Source organism: Idiotropiscis lumnitzeri, chromosome 11 (assembly GCF_059441095.1).
Source record: "Idiotropiscis lumnitzeri isolate Australia: NSW breed Sydney's pygmy pipehorse chromosome 11, RoL_Ilum_1.0, whole genome shotgun sequence".
NCBI lineage: Eukaryota > Metazoa > Chordata > Actinopteri > Syngnathiformes > Syngnathidae > Idiotropiscis > Idiotropiscis lumnitzeri.
Genome location: NC_142401.1, coordinates 20,796,663 through 20,819,049, shown reverse-complemented (window position 1 = coordinate 20,819,049; position 22,387 = coordinate 20,796,663). Strand labels below are relative to the sequence as shown.

The 22,387-nt window shown below is 43.5% G+C and overlaps 8 non-coding genes and 1 pseudogene across 8 annotated transcripts; all 9 read left to right on the top strand.

Annotated features, from left to right (window-relative positions):
- Window positions 1-2,519: 2,519 nt before the first annotated feature.
- LOC148328167 (5S ribosomal RNA) lies at window positions 2,520-2,638 on the top strand. The gene has a single exon (XR_015845992.1). It is a non-coding gene; the product is annotated as a 5S ribosomal RNA (ribosomal RNA).
- A 989-nt stretch (window positions 2,639-3,627) lies between these two features.
- Window positions 3,628-3,746, top strand: LOC148328166 (5S ribosomal RNA). Its single transcript, XR_015846013.1, has one exon. It is a non-coding gene; the product is annotated as a 5S ribosomal RNA (ribosomal RNA).
- Window positions 3,747-4,734: 988 nt separating this feature from the next.
- On the top strand, window positions 4,735-4,853 carry LOC148328165 (5S ribosomal RNA). The gene has a single exon (XR_015845995.1). It is a non-coding gene; the product is annotated as a 5S ribosomal RNA (ribosomal RNA).
- Window positions 4,854-5,839: 986 nt separating this feature from the next.
- On the top strand, window positions 5,840-5,958 carry LOC148328164 (5S ribosomal RNA). Its single transcript, XR_015846012.1, has one exon. It is a non-coding gene; the product is annotated as a 5S ribosomal RNA (ribosomal RNA).
- A 987-nt stretch (window positions 5,959-6,945) lies between these two features.
- Window positions 6,946-7,064, top strand: LOC148328163 (5S ribosomal RNA). The gene has a single exon (XR_015846011.1). It is a non-coding gene; the product is annotated as a 5S ribosomal RNA (ribosomal RNA).
- A 988-nt stretch (window positions 7,065-8,052) lies between these two features.
- Window positions 8,053-8,171, top strand: LOC148328162 (5S ribosomal RNA). The gene has a single exon (XR_015846009.1). It is a non-coding gene; the product is annotated as a 5S ribosomal RNA (ribosomal RNA).
- A 990-nt stretch (window positions 8,172-9,161) lies between these two features.
- Window positions 9,162-9,280, top strand: LOC148328161 (5S ribosomal RNA). The gene has a single exon (XR_015846025.1). It is a non-coding gene; the product is annotated as a 5S ribosomal RNA (ribosomal RNA).
- Window positions 9,281-10,267: 987 nt separating this feature from the next.
- LOC148328160 (5S ribosomal RNA) lies at window positions 10,268-10,386 on the top strand. The gene has a single exon (XR_015846024.1). It is a non-coding gene; the product is annotated as a 5S ribosomal RNA (ribosomal RNA).
- Window positions 10,387-11,392: 1,006 nt separating this feature from the next.
- On the top strand, window positions 11,393-11,501 carry LOC148328159 (5S ribosomal RNA; annotated as a pseudogene).
- The last annotated feature ends 10,886 nt before the right edge of the window (window positions 11,502-22,387 follow it).

The following is a 22,387-nucleotide window of genomic DNA, read 5'->3' as shown; positions in this document are numbered from 1 at the left end:
CAAGCAGGTGGCTTAAATTTGACAGACATTGGCACAAAAAAGGCTGCACTACGCTTGAAGCTGCTCAGAAAGTTTTTAAATCCTGCCTTCTCAGCTCCCTGGAAGGATTTTCTTCTGCCAATTTTAGAGGGTCTAGGCCGCTACGGCGTCTTCAATCTTTGCCAGATGTTGCCTCGCACGATGTTCCCCCCTCTGGACCCCTTCGAAAAAGAAATCTTAGAGGCGTGGTGGGCATTGCGGCCATGGGTTAGGACAGAGCCAATGTCACTCCATCAACTGCAGAACATTCCACTTAGGTTCAATCCCGATCTCCTGGGCGGTGAGCCAGGGAGTGGGGAAAGGATGTTAAGTGGGGTTTTAGAAAGTGCACACATCAGAACAATGGGTGATTTATTAGACCAGAAAGGGAATTTTAACATTGAACGCATTCGCACCTTGTTTCGCTTCCACAAAGTTCCCTTTCGAAGGGCCACTGTGTTGCGCTCAGTGGGAAAAATCAGAGACTCCGTGCATTGCCACTGGGGGCACCTTCTGGGGCGGATGTCACAGAGTGAAGACACCACCACTGAGTCAGATTTAAATTATGTGCTGACCTTTGGGGCTCGACCGACTAGACTGGCAGAGTGCACAACAAAACTACTCTATCATGTGTTGCTAACCAAAATACTTAAAAAGCCAACAGCAGAAAACGCGTGGCATCAGGCATACCCCACCCTGGCTCCCTCGTCCATCTGGGCTGACATGTTTAACTGGTGTACTCCACCCAAGGTAAGTAACACTGATTTTAAAATAAGACACAGGATAATCTTTCCATGTACAACGCTGCATGCTTTTCTACCAAGTGCCTATGACAGGACATGTCCAGTGTGCGGAGAGGAACCGGAGGATTTTCACCATCTCATTCTCCAATGCCGAGTCGTGCAACATTTCAGATCCAGACTAGAAGATCTCATTGCCAGGAGGCTGGGGGTGAAACTCCCCTCGCCGGTAGTCGGTGGTGGCGGTGACCAGAATTCCTGGCTTCTCCTGTTCGGTATCATCCCTTCGCCATGGAAAGGCCTAAATGTCAAAGCCCTCAAGCTGCTCTTGGCCATAGCACGTCATTCCATTGTCATCACAAGAAACATCCACCTGCATGAAAAAAGGAAAGGCGATCACTGGTCCATCTTCAAATCGTTGGTCATCTCCCATCTCACCCATCTTCAGGAACATCGACCCCAACGTTTTCAAGACGACTTGGCAGTAAACAACGGACTAGTAACTTTCTCTGCTGACAACAGTCTGGACTTTCATTTTTAAAATGCATCCTTGGTTACGACTGTCGATCGTTGGACATCCCTACTGATGTTTGTTCATGAATGTTTGGATCTTGAGTCAAACCTCTATTTGTACAGATGTTTTTATTACAATAAATAAAAAAAAAAAAAAAAAAAAGAACGCCCGATCTCGTCCGATCTCGGAAGCTAAGCAGGGTCGGGCCTGGTTAGTACTTGGATGGGAGACCGCCTGGGAATACCAGGTGCTGTAAGCTTTTGCACCGCAAAAAAAAATAAAAAACTTTGACAAATGTAAGCAAGTATGCGAGCTGCTTTTTTTTATAAATTTCCACATATTCGCCTGACAGGCTGAGAGCACAAAATGCCAACATTCAGCGTCCCCTGCCTTTGGGTGTTGCTACAGTCTAGCCGTGGACGACTCGCAAATGCTTGTGGCAATTTGCAAATGCTTGTCTGGAGACTTGAGTGTGGCTCCGGAGCTCCACATTAAGACCAAAAGGGGACTCTCGTAGTCTACAGGTGTAGCAGACAGATGACCCGATGCAGTCCGGTTGGGTTGGTGCAGTGAGTTTAACTAAATAAAAAGGTAATGAATCAATTTTTAAAAAATGGTGTTTACTGAATGCAATAAAGGGAAGTATAGTTAATGTGGCAATTAGCAGGTGTGGAGAAGCTTCATTCATTTTTTTTAGCTTTACTGGTTATATCATTGGTTCTTATTTTATTAGTTCCACTTTATTCTTCCATTTATTCCAATTTAATTTAAATAATGTCAAATAAATTGTACATGACCATGGGTGGATAGCAGTGAACGCCCCCCCATGTTATTGGTGGATATATTGGTGGTACGGGGCTGGTATAATATTAGTGCCCCCATGTGGTCCGAACGTGTAGCTACGGAGCCACACAAAAGTCTCCTGACACGCATTTGCGAGTCGTCCGCGGCAGGACTGTAGCAAACGTCACCTGTAAGAACACAGCCAATCAAAAGGTCCCGTTTTTACAGGTCGCCCATCTACGGATTTTTGTCCGCATTTAACCACGTGTATGTGCCAACAAATCATTGTACACATTTGCTGATATTTGTCATATATCTGTGACTTCAATCATGCATTGTAGATTGTTGTTACACATTTGTGACTGTGGTTATGGTTTCAGATTCTTGATACGTATTTTTGGATTGAAGTATTTGCCACAATAAAGACCACATGTATAAAATGCAAAATTTTGAAAGCAATTGTCGCTTACGGCCATACTACCCTGAGAATGCCCGATCTCGTCCGATCTCGGAAGCTAAGCAGGGTCGGGCCTGGTTAGTACTTGGATGGGAGACCGCCTGGGAATACCAGGTGCTGTAAGCTTTTGCACCGCAAAAAAAAATAAAAAACTTTGACAAATGTAAGCAAGTATGCGAGCTGCTTTTTTTAATAAATTTCCACATATTCGCCTGACAGGCTGAGAGCACAAAATGCCAACATTCAGCGTCCCCTGCCTTTGGGTGTTGCTACAGTCTCGCCGTGGACGACTCGCAAATGCTTGTGGCAATTTGCAAATGCTTGTCTGGAGACTTGAGTGTGGCTCTGGAGCTCCACATTAAGACCAAAAGGGGACTCTCGTAGTCTACAGGTGTAGCAGACAGATGACCCGATGCAGTCCGGTTGGGTTGGTGCAGTGAGTTTTACTAAATAAAAAGGTAATGAATCAATTTTTAAAAAAATGGTGTTTACTGAATGCAATAAAGCGAAGTATAGTTAATGTGGCAATTAGCAGGTGTGGAGAAGCTTCATTCATTTTTTTTAGCTTCACTGGTTATATCATTGGTCCTTATTTTATTAGTTCCACTTTATTCTTCCATTTATTCCAATTTAATTTAAATAATGTCAAATAAATTGTACATGACCATGGGTGGATAGCAGTGAACGCCCCCCCATGTTATTGGTGTATATATTGGTGGTACGGGGCTGGTATAATATTAGTGCCCCCATGTGGTCCGAACGTGTAGCTACGGAGCCACACAAAAGTCTCCTGACACGCATTTGCGAGTCGTCCGCGGCAGGACTGTAGCAAACGTCACCTGTAAGAACACAGCCAATCAAAAGGTCCCGTTTTTACAGGTCGCCCATCTACGGATTTTTGTCCGCATTTAACCACGTGTATGTGCCAACAAATCATTGTACACATTTGCTGATATTTGTCATATATCTGTGACTTCAATCATGCATTGTAGATTGTTGTTACACATTTGTGACTGTGGTTATAGTTTCAGATTCTTGTTACGTATTTTTGGATTGAAGTATTTGCCACAATAAAGACCACATGTATAAAATGCAAAATTTTGAAAGCAATTGTCGCTTACTGCCATACTACCCTGAGAACGCCCGATCTCGTCCGATCTCGGAAGCTAAGCAGGGTCGGGCCTGGTTAGTACTTGGATGGGAGACCGCCTGGGAATACCAGGTGCTGTAAGCTTTTGCACCGCAAAAAAAAAAAAAAAACTTTGACAAATGTAAGCAAGTATGCGAGCTGCTTTTTTTAATAAATTTCCACATATTCGCCTGACAGGCTGAGAGCACAAAATGCCAACATTCAGCGTCCCCTGCCTTTGGGTGTTGCTACAGTCTCGCCGTGGACGACTCGCAAATGCTTGTGGCAATTTGCAAATGCTTGTCTGGAGACTTGAGTGTGGCTCCGGAGCTCCACATTAAGACCAAAAGGGGACTCTCGTAGTCTACAGGTGTAGCAGACAGATGACCCGATGCAGTCCGGTTGGGTTGGTGCAGTGAGTTTTACTAAATAAAAAGGTAATGAATCAATTTTTAAAAAATGGTGTTTACTGAATGCAATAAAGGGAAGTATAGTTAATGTGGCAATTAACAGGTGTGGAGAAGCTTCATTCATTTTTTTTAGCTTTACTGGTTATATCATTGGTTCTTATTTTATTAGTTCCACTTTATTCTTCCATTTATTCCAATTTAATTTAAATAATGTCAAATAAATTGTACATGACCATGGCTGGATAGCAGTGAACGCCCCCCCATGTTATTGGTGGATATATTGGTGGTACGGGGCTGGTATAATATTAGTGCCCCCATGTGGTCCGAACGTGTAGCTACGGAGCCACACAAAAGTCTCCTGACACGCATTTGCGAGTCGTCCGCGGCAGGACTGTAGCAAACGTCACCTGTAAGAACACAGCCAATCAAAAGGTCCCGTTTTTACAGGTCGCCCATCTACGGATTTTTGTCCGCATTTAACCACGTGTATGTGCCAACAAATCATTGTACACATTTGCTGATATTTGTCATATATCTGTGACTTCAATCATGCATTGTAGATTGTTGTTACACATTTGTGACTGTGGTTATAGTTTCAGATTCTTGTTACGTATTTTTGGATTGAAGTATTTGCCACAATAAAGACCACATGTATAAAAGGCAAAATTTTGAAAGAAATTGTCGCTTACGGCCATACTACCCTGAGAACGCCTGATCTCGTCCGATCTCGGAAGCTAAGCAGGGTCGGGCCTGGTTAGTACTTGGATGGGAGACCGCCTGGGAATACCAGGTGCTGTAAGCTTTTGCACCGCAAAAAAAAATAAAAAACTTTGACAAATGTAAGCAAGTATGCGAGCTGCTTTTTTATAAATTTCCACATATTCGCCTGACAGGCTGAGAGCACAAAATGCCAACATTCAGCGTCCCCTGCCTTTGGGTGTTGCTACAGTCTCGCCGTGGACGACTCGCAAATGCGTGCGGCAATTTGCAAATGCTTGTCTGGAGACTTGAGTGTGGCTCCGGAGATCCACATTAAGACCAAAAGGGGACTCTCGTAGTCTACAGGTGTAGCAGACAGATGACCCGATGCAGTCCGGTTGGGTTGGTGCAGTGAGTTTTACTAAATAAAAAGGTAATGAATCAATTTTTAAAAAATGGTGTTTACTGAATGCAATAAAGGGAAGTATAGTTAATGTGGCAATTAGCAGGTGTGGAGAAGCTTCATTCATTTTTTTTAGCTTTACTGGTTATATCATTGGTTCTTATTTTATTAGTTCCACTTTATTCTTCCATTTATTCCAATTTAATTTAAATAATGTCAAATAAATTGTACATGACCATGGGTGGATAGCAGTGAACGCCCCCCCATGTTATTGGTGGATATATTGGTGGTACGGGGATGGTATAATATTAGTGCCCCCATGTGGTCCGAACGTGTAGCTACGGAGCCACACAAAAGTCTCCTGACACGCATTTGCGAGTCGTCCGCGGCAGGACTGTAGCAAACGTCACCTGTAAGAACACAGCCAATCAAAAGGTCCCGTTTTTACAGGTCGCCCATCTACGGATTTTTGTCCGCATTTAACCACGTGTATGTGCCAACAAATCATTGTACACATTTGCTGATATTTGTCATATATCTGTGACTTCAATCATGCATTGTAGATTGTTGTTACACATTTGTGACTGTGGTTATAGTTTCAGATTCTTGTTACGTATTTTTGGATTGAAGTATTTGCCACAATAAAGACCACATGTATAAAATGCAAAATTTTGAAAGCAATTGTCGCTTACTGCCATACTACCCTGAGAACGCCCGATCTCGTCCGATCTCGGAAGCTAAGCAGGGTCGGGCCTGGTTAGTACTTGGATGGGAGACCGCCTGGGAATACCAGGTGCTGTAAGCTTTTGCACCGCAAAAAAAAATAAAAAACTTTGACAAATGTAAGCAAGTATGCGAGCTGCTTTTTTTATAAATTTCCACATATTCGCCTGACAGGCTGAGAGCACAAAATGCCAACATTCAGCGTCCCCTGCCTTTGGGTGTTGCTACAGTCTCGCCGTGGACGACTCGCAAATGCTTGTGGCAATTTGCAAATGCTTGTCTGGAGACTTGAGTGTGGCTCCGGAGCTCCACATTAAGACCAAAAGGGGACTCTCGTAGTCTACAGGTGTAGCAGACAGATGACCCGATGCAGTCCGGTTGGGTTGGTGCAGTGAGTTTTACTAAATAAAAAGGTAATGAATCAATTTTTAAAAAATGGTGTTTACTGAATGCAATAAAGGGAAGTATAGTTAATGTGGCAATTAGCAGGTGTGGAGAAGCTTCATTCATTTTTTTTAGCTTTACTGGTTATATCATTGGTTCTTATTTTATTAGTTCCACTTTATTCTTCCATTTATTCCAATTTAATTTAAATAATGTCAAATAAATTGTACATGACCATGGGTGGATAGCAGTGAACGCCCCCCCATGTTATTGGTGGATATATTGGTGGTACGGGGCTGGTATAATATTAGTGCCCCCATGTGGTCCGAACGTGTAGCTACGGAGCCACACAAAAGTCTCCTGACACGCATTTGCGAGTCGTCCGCGGCAGGACTGTAGCAAACGTCACCTGTAAGAACACAGCCAATCAAAAGGTCCCGTTTTTACAGGTCGCCCATCTACGGATTTTTGTCCGCATTTAACCACGTGTATGTGCCAACAAATCATTGTACACATTTGCTGATATTTGTCATATATCTGTGACTTCAATCATGCATTGTAGATTGTTGTTACACATTTGTGACTGTGGTTATAGTTTCAGATTCTTGTTACGTATTTTTGGATTGAAGTATTTGCCACAATAAAGACCACATGTATAAAATGCAAAATTTTGAAAGCAATTGTCGCTTACTGCCATACTACCCTGAGAACGCCCGATCTCGTCCGATCTCGGAAGCTAAGCAGGGTCGGGCCTGGTTAGTACTTGGATGGGAGACCGCCTGGGAATACCAGGTGCTGTAAGCTTTTGCACCGCAAAAAAAAATAAAAAACTTTGACAAATGTAAGCAAGTATGCGAGCTGCTTTTTTTTATAAATTTCCACATATTCGCCTGACAGGCTGAGAGCACAAAATGCCAACATTCAGCGTCCCCTGCCTTTGGGTGTTGCTACAGTCTCGCCGTGGACGACTCGCAAATGCTTGTGGCAATTTGCAAATGCTTGTCTGGAGACTTGAGTGTGGCTCCGGAGCTCCACATTAAGACCAAAAGGGGACTCTCGTAGTCTACAGGTGTAGCAGACAGATGACCCGATGCAGTCCGGTTGGGTTGGTGCAGTGAGTTTTACTAAATAAAAAGGTAATGAATCAATTTTTAAAAAATGGTGTTTACTGAATGCAATAAAGGGAAGTATAGTTAATGTGGCAATTAACAGGTGTGGAGAAGCTTCATTCATTTTTTTTAGCTTTACTGGTTATATCATTGGTTCTTATTTTATTAGTTCCACTTTATTCTTCCATTTATTCCAATTTAATTTAAATAATGTCAAATAAATTGTACATGACCATGGCTGGATAGCAGTGAACGCCCCCCCATGTTATTGGTGGATATATTGGTGGTACGGGGCTGGTATAATATTAGTGCCCCCATGTGGTCCGAACATGTAGCTACGGAGCCACACAAAAGTCTCCTGACACGCATTTGCGAGTCGTCCGCGGCAGGACTGTAGCAAACGTCACCTGTAAGAACACAGCCAATCAAAAGGTCCCGTTTTTACAGGTCGCCCATCTACGGATTTTTGTCCGCATTTAACCACGTGTATGTGCCAACAAATCATTGTACACATTTGCTGATATTTGTCATATATCTGTGACTTCAATCATGCATTGTAGATTGTTGTTACACATTTGTGACTGTGGTTATAGTTTCAGATTCTTGTTACGTATTTTTGGATTGAAGTATTTGCCACAATAAAGACCACATGTATAAAATGCAAAATTTTGAAAGCAATTGTCGCTTACGGCCATACTACCCTGAGAACGCCCGATCTCGTCCGATCTTGGAAGCTAAGCAGGGTCGGGCCTGGTTAGTACTTGGATGGGAGACCGCCTGGGAATACCAGGTGCTGTAAGCTTTTGCACCACAAAAAAAAAATAAAAAACTTTGACAAATGTAAGCAAGTATGCGAGCTGCTTTTTTTTTATAAATTTCCACATATTCGCCTGACAGGCTGAGAGCACAAAATGCCAACATTCAGCGTCCCCTGCCTTTGGGTGTTGCTACAGTCTCGCCGTGGACGACTCGCAAATGCTTGTGGCAATTTGCAAATGCTTGTCTGGAGACTTGAGTGTGGCTCCGGAGCTCCACATTAAGACTAAAAGGGGACTCTCGTAGTCTACAGGTGTAGCAGACAGATGACCCGATGCAGTCCGGTTGGGTTGGTGCAGTGAGTTTTACTAAATAAAAAGGTAATGAATCAATTTTTAAAAAATGGTGTTTACTGAATGCAATAAAGGGAAGTATAGTTAATGTGGCAATTAGCAGGTGTGGAGAAGCTTCATTCATTTTTTTTAGCTTTACTGGTTATATCATTGGTTCTTATTTTATTAGTTCCACTTTATTCTTCCATTTATTCCAATTTAATTTAAATAATGTCAAATAAATTGTACATGACCATGGGTGGATAGCAGTGAACGCCCCCCCATGTTATTGGTGGATATATTGGTGGTACGGGGCTGGTATAATATTAGTGCCCCCATGTGGTCCGAACGTGTAGCTACGGAGCCACACAAAAGTCTCCTGACACGCATTTGCGAGTCGTCCGCGGCAGGACTGTAGCAAACGTCACCTGTAAGAACACAGCCAATCAAAAGGTCCCGTTTTTACAGGTCGCCCATCTACGGATTTTTGTCCGCATTTAACCATGTGTATGTGCCAACAAATCATTGTACACATTTGCTGATATTTGTCATATATCTGTGACTTCAATCATGCATTGTAGATTGTTGTTACATATTTGTGACTGTGGTTATAGTTTCAGATTCTTGTTACGTATTTTTGGATCGAAGTATTTGCCACAATAAAGACCACATGTATAAAATGCAAAATTTTGAAAGCAATTGTCACTTACGGCCATACTACCCTGAGAACGCCCGATCTCGTCCGATCTCGGAAGCTAAGCAGGGTCGGGCATGGTTAGTACTTGGATGGGAGACCGCCTGGGAATACCAGGTGCTGTAAGCTTTTGCACCGCAAAAAAAAATAAAAAACTTTGACAAATGTAAGCAAGTATGCGAGCTGCTTTTTTTTATAAATTTCCACATATTCGCCTGACAGGCTGAGAGCACAAAATGCCAACATTCAGCGTCCCCTGCCTTTGGGTGTTGCTACAGTCTCGCCGTGGACGACTCGCAAATGCTTGTGGCAATTTGCAAATGCTTGTCTGGAGACTTGAGTGTGGCTCCGGAGCTCCACATTAAGACCAAAAGGGGACTCTCGTAGTCTACAGGTGTAGCAGACAGATGACCCGATGCAGTCCGGTTGGGTTGGTGCAGTGAGTTTTACTAAATAAAAAGGTAATGAATCAATTTTTAAAAAATGGTGTTTACTGAATGCAATAAAGGGAAGTATAGTTAATGTGGCAATTAGCAGGTGTGGAGAAGCTTCATTCATTTTTTTAGCTCCACTGGTTATATCATTGGTTCTTATTTTATTAGTTCCACTTTATTCTTCCATTTATTCCAATTTAATTTAAATAATGTCAAATAAATTGTACATGACCATGGGTGGATAGCAGTGAACGCCCCCCCATGTTATTGGTGTATATATCGGTGGTACGGGGCTGGTATAATATTAGTGCCCCCATGTGGTCCGAACGTGTAGCTACGGAGCCACACAAAAGTCTCCTGACACGCATTTGCGAGTCGTCCGCGGCAGGACTGTAGCAAACGTCACCTGTAAGAACACAGCCAATCAAAAGGTCCCGTTTTTACAGGTCGCCCATCTACGGATTTTTGTCCGCATTTAACCATGTGTATGTGCCAACAAATCATTGTACACATTTGCTGATATTTGTCATATATCTGTGACTTCAATCATGCATTGTAGATTGTTGTTACATATTTGTGACTGTGGTTATAGTTTCAGATTCTTGTTACGTATTTTTGGATCGAAGTATTTGCCACAATAAAGACCACATGTATAAAATGCAAAATTTTGAAAGCAATTGTCACTTACGGCCATACTACCCTGAGAACGCCCGATCTCGTCCGATCTCGGAAGCTAAGCAGGGTCGGGCATGGTTAGTACTTGGATGGGAGACCGCCTGGGAATACCAGGTGCTGTAAGCTTTTGCACCGCAAAAAAAAATAAAAAACTTTGACAAATGTAAGCAAGTATGCGAGCTGCTTTTTTTATAAATTTCCACATATTCGCCTGACAGGCTGAGAGCACAAAATGCCAACATTCAGCGTCCCCTGCCTTTGGGTGTTGCTACAGTCTCGCCGTGGACGACTCGCAAATGCTTGTGGCAATTTGCAAATGCTTGTCTGGAGACTTGAGTGTGGCTCCGGAGCTCCACATTAAGACCAAAAGGGGACTCTCGTAGTCTACAGGTGTAGCAGACAGATGACCCGATGCAGTCCGGTTGGGTTGGTGCAGTGAGTTTTACTAAATAAAAAGGTAATGAATCAATTTTTAAAAAATGGTGTTTACTGAATGCAATAAAGGGAAGTATAGTTAATGTGGCAATTAGCAGGTGTGGAGAAGCTTCATTCATTTTTTTAGCTCCACTGGTTATATCATTGGTTCTTATTTTATTAGTTCCACTTTATTCTTCCATTTATTCCAATTTAATTTGAATAATGTCAAATAAATTGTACATGACCATGGGTGGATAGCAGTGAACGCCCCCCCATGTTATTGGTGTATATATTGGTGGTACGGGGCTGGTATAATATTAGTGCCCCCATGTGGTCCGAACGTGTAGCTACGGAGCCACACACAAGTCTCCTGACACGCATTTGCAAATCAGCACATGCATTTGCGAGTCGTCCGCGGCAGGACTGTAGCAAACGTCACCTGTAAGAACACAGCCAATCAAAAGGTCCCGTTTTTACAGGTCGCCCGTCTACGGATTTTTGTCCGCATTTAACCATGTGTATGTGCCTACAAATCATTGTACACGTTTGCTGATATTTGTCATATATCTGTGACTTTAATCATGCATTGTAGATTGTTGTTACACATTTGTGACTGTGGTTATAGTTTCAGATTCTTGTTACGTATTTTTGGATTGAAGTATTTGCCACAATAAAGACCACATGTATAAAATGCTAAATTTTGAAAGGAATTGTCGCTTACGGCCATCCTACCCTGAGAACGCCCGATCTCGGAAGCTAAGCAGGGTCGGGCCTGGTTAGTACTTGAATGGGAGACCGCCTGGGAATACCAGGTGCTGTAAGCTTTTGCACCGCAAAAAAAAAAAAAAAAACTTTGACAAATGTTCCACTTTATTCTCCCATTTATTCCAATTTAATTTAAATAATGTCAAATAAATGGTTCGTGACCATAGGTGGATTGCTGTAAAAGCCCCCCCATGTTTATGAGGCGCCGTATTTTCGCAGTCATAGGACGCGCTGCCTCAAAGGGCGCAACACCTGTTGAGGGTGCTATTTCTGTCTTTGAAGCACACACTGGGCGCGCCACCTTGTAAGGCGCTAGCTCAGCTGCTTTTAGCATAGCAATAGCTCGGCTGCTCGCGCCGAGCTATTGCTATGCTAAAAGCAATGCCATCAATATACCAAAAATAAATAAAAATAACACAAAATGATATAGCAATGGCTTCTTGGGAGCCATTAGAGCAATGCCTTCTGGGAGCCACTCAGACTCAGCCAATCACATGGCTCTTTAGAGAGATTTGCATGGCTGTTTAGAGAGATGTGCTGTTATGCTTTGGGCTTTTTGTCTGTTGTCTAAACCTGGGACGTTTCTTGCTTGCAATAACATAAATGATAAGACAGACTACAACATTGTGGACAGCTGCCCTTTTGTCCAGCTTTCTCCCACACCATCACCCAAACACCATAGTCACATAATGTATAGTCATGGTCACTTTGTAGCATAGATGACTCACACTTTGTCCAGCAGGGTGTGCTAACAAGCATTCCGAACAGCCCAATGAGTAAAAGGGTTGACGGTCGCGAGTGATACTTTGTCCATATAATGAGCGCAGTCGCCTTACAAGGCGCTGTGTTAGTTTAGGGAAAGATTTGGGACTTTTAAGTGCGCCTTATGACTGCGAAAATACGGTAATTTAGGAATAGCTCTCATACTCACTACTGAAATGCGCTCATACACATTACTGAAATGCGCTCATAAACACCAGTGAAATGCGCTCATACAAACAAACACTATGACAAGCTCGCTTAACAATCCAACATTTAAAAAAAAAATAATTTATTTAACATAATTTATTTAATGGATGGGCGCCACGACGATCGATTGGTTGGCACGTCTGCCTCACAGTGCATAGAGCCAGGATTCCAATCGGGGCTCCGGCCATCCTGTGTGGAGTTTGCGTGTTCTTCCATGCCTGCATGGGTCCTCTCCGGGTTTCCTCCCACATTCCAAAAAAAAAGTCTCCGACCACACCGTCGAGTTTCCTCAATGACCATGGTGCTTGGTTCTTGACGCTGGGAGGCTTGCCATCAATGCACAGGCCTTCCTGTGTCGGGTTTGCATGTTCTCCGGGTTCCTCCAGGTACTCTGGCATCCCCGTGACCCTTTTGAGGAGAAGAGGTACTGATAATGGATGGATGGATCTTGTGTGTCTCTGTCTGGATCTTGAGAAGGTAACAAAGCAATTAAAGTCAATATGATTGACAATCGATGTTGCTTAAATAATAAGTTGCTAACGGTATATTTAAAGATCGTTAGCTGGCTAATTTACTTTTCAAATATGCTTACTTTATTCTGGGCTTATTATGGTTTTATTTGTCTCCTACTTCTGATATTTTATTGTCAACAGTCTAAAAAGGTTCATTTGGAAGCATGGAATGTCATATATCGTGTTTCTTTGTTTTGTTAATTAAACAAAGGCCACAGGTCATAAACCTGAAATAAAACAGAAAAAGTCTCAATGATACAATGTTATCTCTAAATGAATTGAATATACCATAAACAGTTGCCCATTGCAAAGATAACTATTCATATATAACCACTGTGAATCCGTTGCTATTGTTTAAAACTATAACATATGTCCTTATCCAAACAACAGAATTAATTTTTAGTTTAATAACAAAACTAACTCAAAATAATCACTTTCAACTATTAACTACAATAGCCATTGCATTGTCAGCACACGCTCACAACGGTGTCATGCCAAAGTACTTACCCCCGAAAAAATCTGTATCCCCTGACGCGTGACGACACCGGTGGCCAGGGAGACAGAGGCGGATTAGGGGGGAGGACTACACCTGTGTCGGTAAGGTCGCAGCTATTAGAAACCATTATGTTTTAACTCAATATGAGATTGAATATTTCACCAACAGAAAAATAAATTTGAATAATTTTAAAAGTCGAACATCTCCCGCTTGGCTGACCGATCAACGTTCAAAGGAGGGCACAATAGATAAGATGGTGAACTGAGTTTCTCAATTATATTTTCAATTATATCCCATACCTCAAGTTCAACCGCGACGAGCTGCTATCCAAAGGAGGTAGGATCCACTCCACCACCTTTACTCCTACTGAGTGTGGGTCTGCAGGGTGGAGATGCCATTGCCATTCTCTTACATTTCTGGCAGCCACGTCTTCAACTGCTGCTATCTGCAAACAGGTCAGGTGACTATGTAGCTACCTGAAAGTAGGCCGAGCACCTAAGAAGTTTGTGCCTCTATCGTACCATAACTTTTTGGGTTGTCCCCGTTGTTAACAAATGACCGCAAATTTTAACAAAATGACGGACCTGATTCACTCGCACTTTGGCTGTTGGTCATTGTGATATATATATATATATATATATATATATATATATATATATATATATATATATATATATATATATATGGGGACTTCAGCAGCAAATCTTTGATCTGTGTATATATATATATATATATATATATATAAATATATATATGTGTGTGTGTATATGTATGTGTTTTATCCAATATTTTGCAGCCTACATTTTTTTTAAACATCAACAAATGAAAGCTTAAGTTCACATTATTTGCATTGTATTCATAATTAGATGTTCAAACCAAATGCCTCGGTTGCACAACCAAAAGAAAACAGAACTGGCTTTGCGATTCCAATCTTTTAAAGGGGAATGTATGTTTCCAATCCAGTCATCTTTCATTTCTTCAAATTTACCCCTCTAAACTTGTGTTTTTTTACCACTTAGGTAAATGAAGCACCGTCAAAAGACCCTGGACACCTGCTGAGGTAAAGGCAGTGGAGCGCCATCTTGGACGGTGTATTAGATTGAACCAAGTTCCTGTAAAAAGTGAATGCCAGAGTTGTATTGATGCAGAAACTGCAACGCTCGGAACCAAAGACTGACTGGAGGGCAGTCAAATATTTTAAAAAATATAGAATCACTTCTCTAAGAAGGAAGCTCCAGTAGATGGCCATTCATGTTTGTTTTGCAGCCATGGCATTAATTGCCCACAGAAGCCCATGTCCATGGGGGAAAAAAAATCAAACACTGGCTTGACAGTTATTTGTCTTTTTTAAGGAAATCAGTAAAGCATTCTGCCAGATGCTAAGAACTGGTACTTTGTTTGATACTGTGTACCCAAGTCCATCTATCCTTAAGCCGAATTTGGTGTTTCGTTCTGGAGACAGACCGTTCCGTCTGTCCCGGATGGAAGCCCATTTTGGGGTCAAGTTTAAAAAAAAAAAAAAAAAAAGACTGACCAAGCAAGGGCGGAAGTGGGTTCGTCTGTCCTTTTTTGGGCCTTGCCCCCATCAAATACCAGCTACCACAATGTATGTGGTATTGATGCAAAGTTCAATTTCCCTGCTTTTAGAATCGGTTCAAATTATGTAAAATTATTCCCTTGCTTATGTGTCGCTTCCCTCGCCCACACACATGACAACCATCGAAAAGGATGAAAGCCCGGTATAAGGACAGAGCGCGAACAAGAACGGAAGGTGATAATTTCCTGAATAAGGGTGGAGGACCGAAGGTTGCCCAAGTGGAAGATGGACTTGTAAAATAGGGTGAAGTGCCCATTTCCGCCCTCAAACATTTAAGTCCTTCCCAGGATTGTTCTTTTGGAATTTTAATTACAGTTGGGTTTTTTTTTCGTTTTGAGTTTTGTATTTTAAATTCAGTTGGTTTTAATTACTTTTCAGGGCAGTTTTTAGTTTTTGTTCGCTTTAGTTTTTGGGGGGGTAAATATTGTTTTAGTATTAATTTCGTAAGTGTGCAAGACTTAAACACCATGGTAAGTAATATATCGTAAAATTTCACCAAAAGTTAAACAATTTGATGATAAAGGCTACATTTTAACCATCCGTAGACTTTGACTTACATTAAGTGCATCGTATAACACCGCTTCTAAAGTTACAGGCAAGTATGCACTATAATTGAAGCTGGGCTGCCTTGTTTGCCAATTTTTCACATTCTAAAGTGGATAAAAGACCACTTTTTATGTTTGTTTCATCAATGTAAAATGCTGTTTCAGTATTTTTTTAAAGAAGTTTTCAGTTCCAGTTTTAGTTTTGTTTTTGTTAACTATAATAACACTGGTCCCCTCTGAGGTAGATAAACTGAAGTGTGCATGTGTGTTATGGAAGTGGACCTCATAACGCTTGACCGCTAAAAAAAAGGACCCGACAAGTGACCAAAAAACAGGTCGGAAAAAAAAAGTTTATAAATATCACTTCAAATTAGAAGAATTTTAATCAGATTTTTTGGGGGATTGTTCCAGATTTTTTTCACAGCTGTAGTGCCACTGGAAAGGATAGACCCCACAAGTGTACTAAAATAAAGTGGACCTCACAATTGGCAAAAACGAGTAAGTGTTTGTGTGTGTGAGAGCATGTGAGCGTGAACTTCTTCCCCAGGTACCTCGGATCGTGGCCTGATGAGCACCTGACGACCCCGATTGGCCAGGGAGGGTTGAGCGGAGCATATAAAGACGGTGCCACAGGAGGATCGGAATAACGCCCGCCACGCACGATACTCTACACTCTTGCCACAACATTGCATGGACGAGTCCCGCAACGACGCCGCACGTGAGTGAGACGCCTCAGCCGACACGACTCTCTCCATGCAGACCTCTCGCTCCAACGCCGCACGGAAGCCAGATGCCACAGCCGACGGGACGAGACATGCAGCGTTCAGGTACAATGCTCCCAGCACCTCCAAAAGAAACTGCCCCTCTGCACTGTACCCGGAGAGGCTATCCCCGGTACGTGGACAGATCCCGGAGGACACCACCGCCCCGAAAGTATTCGCGCCATCGAGCATGACGATCCTATTACCCTATTCCCCCCTATCATATTACGTGGACTGTGATAGCTGGGCAGTAGGGGGCGCAACTGAGCTAATATTTATAAGGGGTAGGTTTTACTAGTTTTAGTGTAGGGGTTGTTTATTTTATCTTGTAGTTTTTATTCACCGAGGTTTTAATTAAAAGTAGATCCGAGGGCGGCTACCTACAGCTTGGATGGTGGTTTTAGTTGTCTAGTCTGTGTGAATTTGACGTGCCTATAATTCTTTTTTTTTGGTTTGCAGTGTAGTGCCCCTAGATTAGTGGCAGAACCATGTGGCCATTACAAATTGAGCTCATGGATGTTGGACCCTGAGTGCAACTGGGCCCTTGCTGCTGCACTGTGGGAGGCAGGCTGCCCTGGCACCTATCTGATCAGTCAGGAGGAAACCGTCCTCTAACACCGCGACTGCATCCATAAGTTCACGTAATGTCTGTTCATGCCAACCATCTGCCCTTGATTAAATGATGTTTGATGCCCCCTATCTGGATCTGTAGTATCCGTCTCGCCGGAAGATATATCGCATTGTGTAAATGCGCGTGAATGAGGGTCGCTGAAATGCAGATACCGGAAAAGGGTGAACTCGGATTTAACTGACAATTACAAAGTATTATTACATTACAAAATAGGCCCCTGTGTGTTATATTTTATATATTAAATGTTTGCGTCAAAAAGATGCTTTTACTTATTTATTGAATACTATATGGAATATCTAGGAAAAGAACATAGTCCTACTTATGTCAAAAAAGGTATTTATGACCCATGATGTGTGACCCCTATGATTTACGACCCCCAATAAAAGTGTTTATGACCCCAATATAAGGTGTTTATGACCCCAATAAAAGGTCTTAATGACCCCATGATTTATGGCCCCTATGATTTACGACTTCCGGGTAACGTCATAGCCTTTCCCACGGTCAGGTATGTCATAACACCGCCCATTTCCTGGTACGTCATAACCCCTCCCATTTACTGGTATGTCATAACCCCTCCCATTTCCTGTCACTTTATGTACGGTTGCCATCTTGGTTAGTAGTTCTCAGCATCCGCCATGCTGTTTTGTAGTCATCTGTGGTCGCCATGTTGGATTGTAGTCCATGTTGATAAGAAATAGCATCCGGCTAGGTTAGATATAGCATGTAGCTATGCTAAGATATAGCATGCTGTTAGGCTAAGATATAGCACCTAGGCTAAGATATAGCATGTAGCTAGGCTAAGATATAGCACCTAGGCTAAGATTTAACATCCAGCTAGGCTAAGATATAGCACAGAGTTTTAGATTTAGCATACAGCTAGGCTAAGATATAGCACAGAGTTTAAGATATTGCATCCAGCTGGGTTAAAAAAATAGTATGCAGCTAGGTTAGGATATAGCATCCAGCTAGGTTAAGACATTTGTACTGACATTTGCAAATCATTAATGCATTGTTATTACTTTCCAATGGGGGACTGAAATAATCATTTATCATATAATTGTTGAACCAATAAATTTGGACGGGTTATTAAACAAACCCTATTAAAACGGAAGGAAAGTAAACATACTTACCTTTGTGAAACGTGTCTATATTTGGACATCCGGGTGGCAAAGCATCCCCTTCCTTTGCTGAAACAATTCTAGACATGTTACCAACCACACGGGTTATTAAAACCTGGCAAAGAATTCCTTTGTAGAAACAGGCCTCGGCATGTTACCAACGATACAAGTCAGGACATGTGCCCCTTGGGCCGCCTATATTTGGACAGCTGGACGACGTCATTTATCCCTCCCCCTGTCTCAAACCAGTATAACTAAAGCCCAAATCACGCTCCAGACAGACAAGCCAATTTTTTCAAGCTGAAGAGCCATACCTACACCTCATGAAAATAAAGATGCTCAGAACAAGACGCCTCATGGCTCTGAGCACCACCACCCCGAGAAGGGTGTCACCCATCAGGGCACCTGAACGGGTTGAAAACAACATTGCAGAACTCTCTTCAGGTAAACGATGCAACTAATTATGAGTTACATTTCTATAATCCATATCTATATAATATTGAATAAAAGTATCTTTGTATTGCAGATAGCGTTATGGACGAACTCACACTTGACCATGATCTGACTACGGTTGAAAAAGCTGTCGATGTAGAGACTGTTACAACTTCAGACAGTAGCTGTGCTGACACCCCTACAAATGTAGGCGAGGACCAGGTTGAGATGCCTGGTCCATCACACGCGAACCAGGCTGTGCCATCGTACTCTACATGGTTTGACGTCCCGGGAACCTGACCTACTACCGTCTCATCCTCGCACAACACCTGCGATGGATTCGTCCTAATACTCCGCCTTCGACCCCTCCGATGACCCCCATATCATCTGCTGAATCTTCACAAAACGATGAGGTACAACGAATCAGTTGGTCCGATCAAGCGCTATCAAACATCGAGTATGACTCCTCTAAGGTTCATACTATGACCGAACCAAACCCCAGCCCTGCATCTATTCCCGAGGGTGATGTACAACATATGTCATTGGATGATCCTCCTAAGGGATGGGTTGATATGGATGTTTTAATAGTCATTAAAGCAGCGATTCTTTATATTCTCAATCGCTTTTTGCTAAGGTATCAGAAAAGACAAGGTTGTTTGCATAACTATGTTCATCTTGGGGGTCATTTTTATATAAGAATGCATTATGAACATATAATACCGACCCTTTGCTGAGATCTCACTGGTGGAGTTAGCGCTCATACAGAACTTACCGGCCCGACTTGCAGAAGATGAGAACTTCCTCCTTATGATAAACCGCGATCAGAGGGATAGTTTTGTAGAATATATTATCCAGAATATTAACTTTGAATAAAAATGGGTAATGTGTTGAGAAAAATATAGTTTTTTGGCTACAGAAGCCATGGATCGGCAGATATTGTCACGATCCGTCTGTTTTCGTTGCAGCTGAGTGGGCGTGTTCCAACGGCGCGCGATCCTGGGACCCGGCCCCGTCGGATTATTGACCTACGTTGCTCTAGTTCATGTGCCTTTGCTACAGTTCTCGCCACGTTTGTTCCGTGTATGGTATTTGTGTGTTTTGTTACTTTGCATTCAGCTATTTCTCGGCTCGCTTTTCTTTCTCGTCGTGTTTGGATTCACCTTGTCCTTTGGTGGCAAGTAATTGTCGTTTTCGGTATTCTTGTGTTGCAAGCTATTTCTGTTTCTCGTTTTGATTTCCTGGTGTGAGTTTGATCCGCCAGCGTTTTTCGTTATCGTCTCTCGACGACAGTAATTATAGAATACCCTGACTATTATAATAAGATTGATAGCAAGATCTCTTGCCTATTGAATTTTGGTTGTTACCTGTCGGCCACAATAAACCCTTGCTCAATCCCGATTTTCCCTTGTCAGCGTTTTAAGAGTCCACCTCACAGATATAATAAATAGAACAATTATATATAATAGAACAATTACATATAATACTGATGTTGATGATAAAGACCCTGTCACTGAAAAATATTTATTGTTTATGCAAAAAGTGCGTGTCATGTCTTTGAAGCTTTTTCAAACGCCTTGGGAATCTTTTGTGCAACACGTCATATCTGTGAGTCGGTCGGTTTTGCTGGGACGTTTCAAAATGTTTTGGAAAATTGGGAAAATGAGATAAATGTAGGTCATGTACTCACCATACTTACGCTGTTTAACGATGAGATAAGACATCAACATCAAGTCATCAACAACCTGTGGAGGTCGCGCATTGAACTGAAGATGTATGAAGATATGTTGGAAGCAAAAGTTAATCCTTCTGTTTTAACCATGACTTATAGACTTTTTACGACTTAGATATTTCATATCATTATGTAGATGCTTGTGTGTGTAACCATATTTAACCTTGTCAGATGTTTTTTTTTATGTCACCAGCATGTTTCATCTTATTAGCACGACTCACAAAGTTATTACCTTGCTGTGAACCAATAAAAATAGATGTTTGTCAAAAAAGCAGCATTTGTGTCTGTGTGTTTAGATAAATATTGGTGTGATGATTGAAACTAAATCATAAGCCATGATTGTCAGGTGGCAATCCCGGCAGAGCCGAGGTTGTCGAGGTGGACTCGTTAAGAGCAGACACGAACAAGGCGGAGAGGTTACAAGGAATTTATTCTCCAAAAAATAAAAAAGGATCCACAACGAAGTGCCGAGGGTACAAACCGAAAGTGCTGGGGGACAAACCACCCCAGGGAGAAAACGTAGTGAACAAAAAACGCGTGCCAAAGGCAAGGAAACAAAAACGAACGTAAATCGCTTACCGCGGAAGGGTAAGGAATGTCAATCAGCAAACATACACGCTTAATAAGGGCTAAGGCTAGAGGCGGAGTCGTAGAACGGGCAAGAGGTCAAAACACGCGTGGAGCACAAAACAATGGCAAGAGTTATCGCTTGGTACGTGGTCGTGAGCAAGGGAATCATCCGACGTCGACCCGTCGGATGCGGAAGGTTTAAGAAGAAGGAGATAATCAAGACTTGATTAGGATCAGGTGCGTGGCTGGCGGGCGCGCCTCTCCAGGCGTGGCAGCGTGCCCGGGGAAGAGCGCTGAAGAAACGCCCCCACGTCAGCTGGGAAAACAAACAAAGAACACGTGAGACATGGCAGGAGCACAACGGATCATGACAGTACCCCCCCCTTTAACGGACGCCTCCTGGCGGACCACCAGGCTTGCCCGGGTGTGCGGCGTGGAAGTCCCGGATGAGGTCGTTACAAAGGATCCAGGAGCGGGGGATCCACTGGCGCTCCTCCGGTCCGTAGCCCTCCCAGTCGACCAGATACTGGAAGCCCCTGCCCCTGCGCCTGGAGTCCAAGATTTCCCGCACCGTGTACACCGGACCGCCCTCGACGATCTGTGGTGGCGGCGGTGGGGTGGATGGAGGAGCCAGGGGTGACGATGAGACCGGCTTGAGCAGGGACACGTGAAAAACAGGATGAACCTTCATGGTGGCCGGGAGCTTGAGCTTGACGGCCACAGGGTTAATGATGGAGTCCACCTCCAGGGGGCCCACGAAACGTGGACCTAGCTTGCGGGAGGTTCCCGCCAGATTAAGGTCGCGGGTGGACAACCATACCTTGTCCCCGGGTTGGTACATCGGGGCTGGGCGTCGGCGCCGGTCGGCGATCCGTCGGTTGCGTTCTGCTGTGCGGGACAAGGCCGACCTGGCCTCCCGCCAAACGCGATGCGCCCGCTTCAGGTGCATCTGGACGGAGGGGACCTCAACCAGCCCCTCCTGTGATGGGAAAAGCGGCGGCTGGTAGCCGTAAGCAATCATGAACGGGGACTGACCGGTAGTTGAGGACACCAAGGTGTTGTGCGCGTACTCTGCCCAAGGAAGGTGGTCAGCCCAAGTGGCCGGCTGATCGCTGCACACGCACCGTAGGGCGGCCTCCAGGTCCTGGTTCGCCCTCTCCGACTGACCATTGGATTGCGGATGGTAGCCCGATGACAGGCTCGACGTGGCCCCCAGGGACCGGCAGAAGCGCTTCCAGACCCGCGACACGAATTGCGGGCCTCGGTCGGACACCACATCGGTCGGCAGTCCGTGGAGCCTGAAAACGTGAAGGGTGAGGAGATTGGCCGTCTCAAGGGCTGACGGGAGCCTAGGCAGAGCAATGAAGTGAGCGGACTTGGAGAAGCGGTCGACAATGGTGAGTATGACTGACTTGCCCCTTGAGACGGGCAGGCCCGTGATGAAGTCCAGGGCTATGTGAGACCAGGGTCGTGGCGGAATCGGCAGAGGGTGTAACAGTCCCGCTGGCGGTTGATGCGAGGCCTTACTTGACGCACAGGCAGGGCAGGCCTTGACAAGATCGGTCACATCCTTCGTCATCTCCGG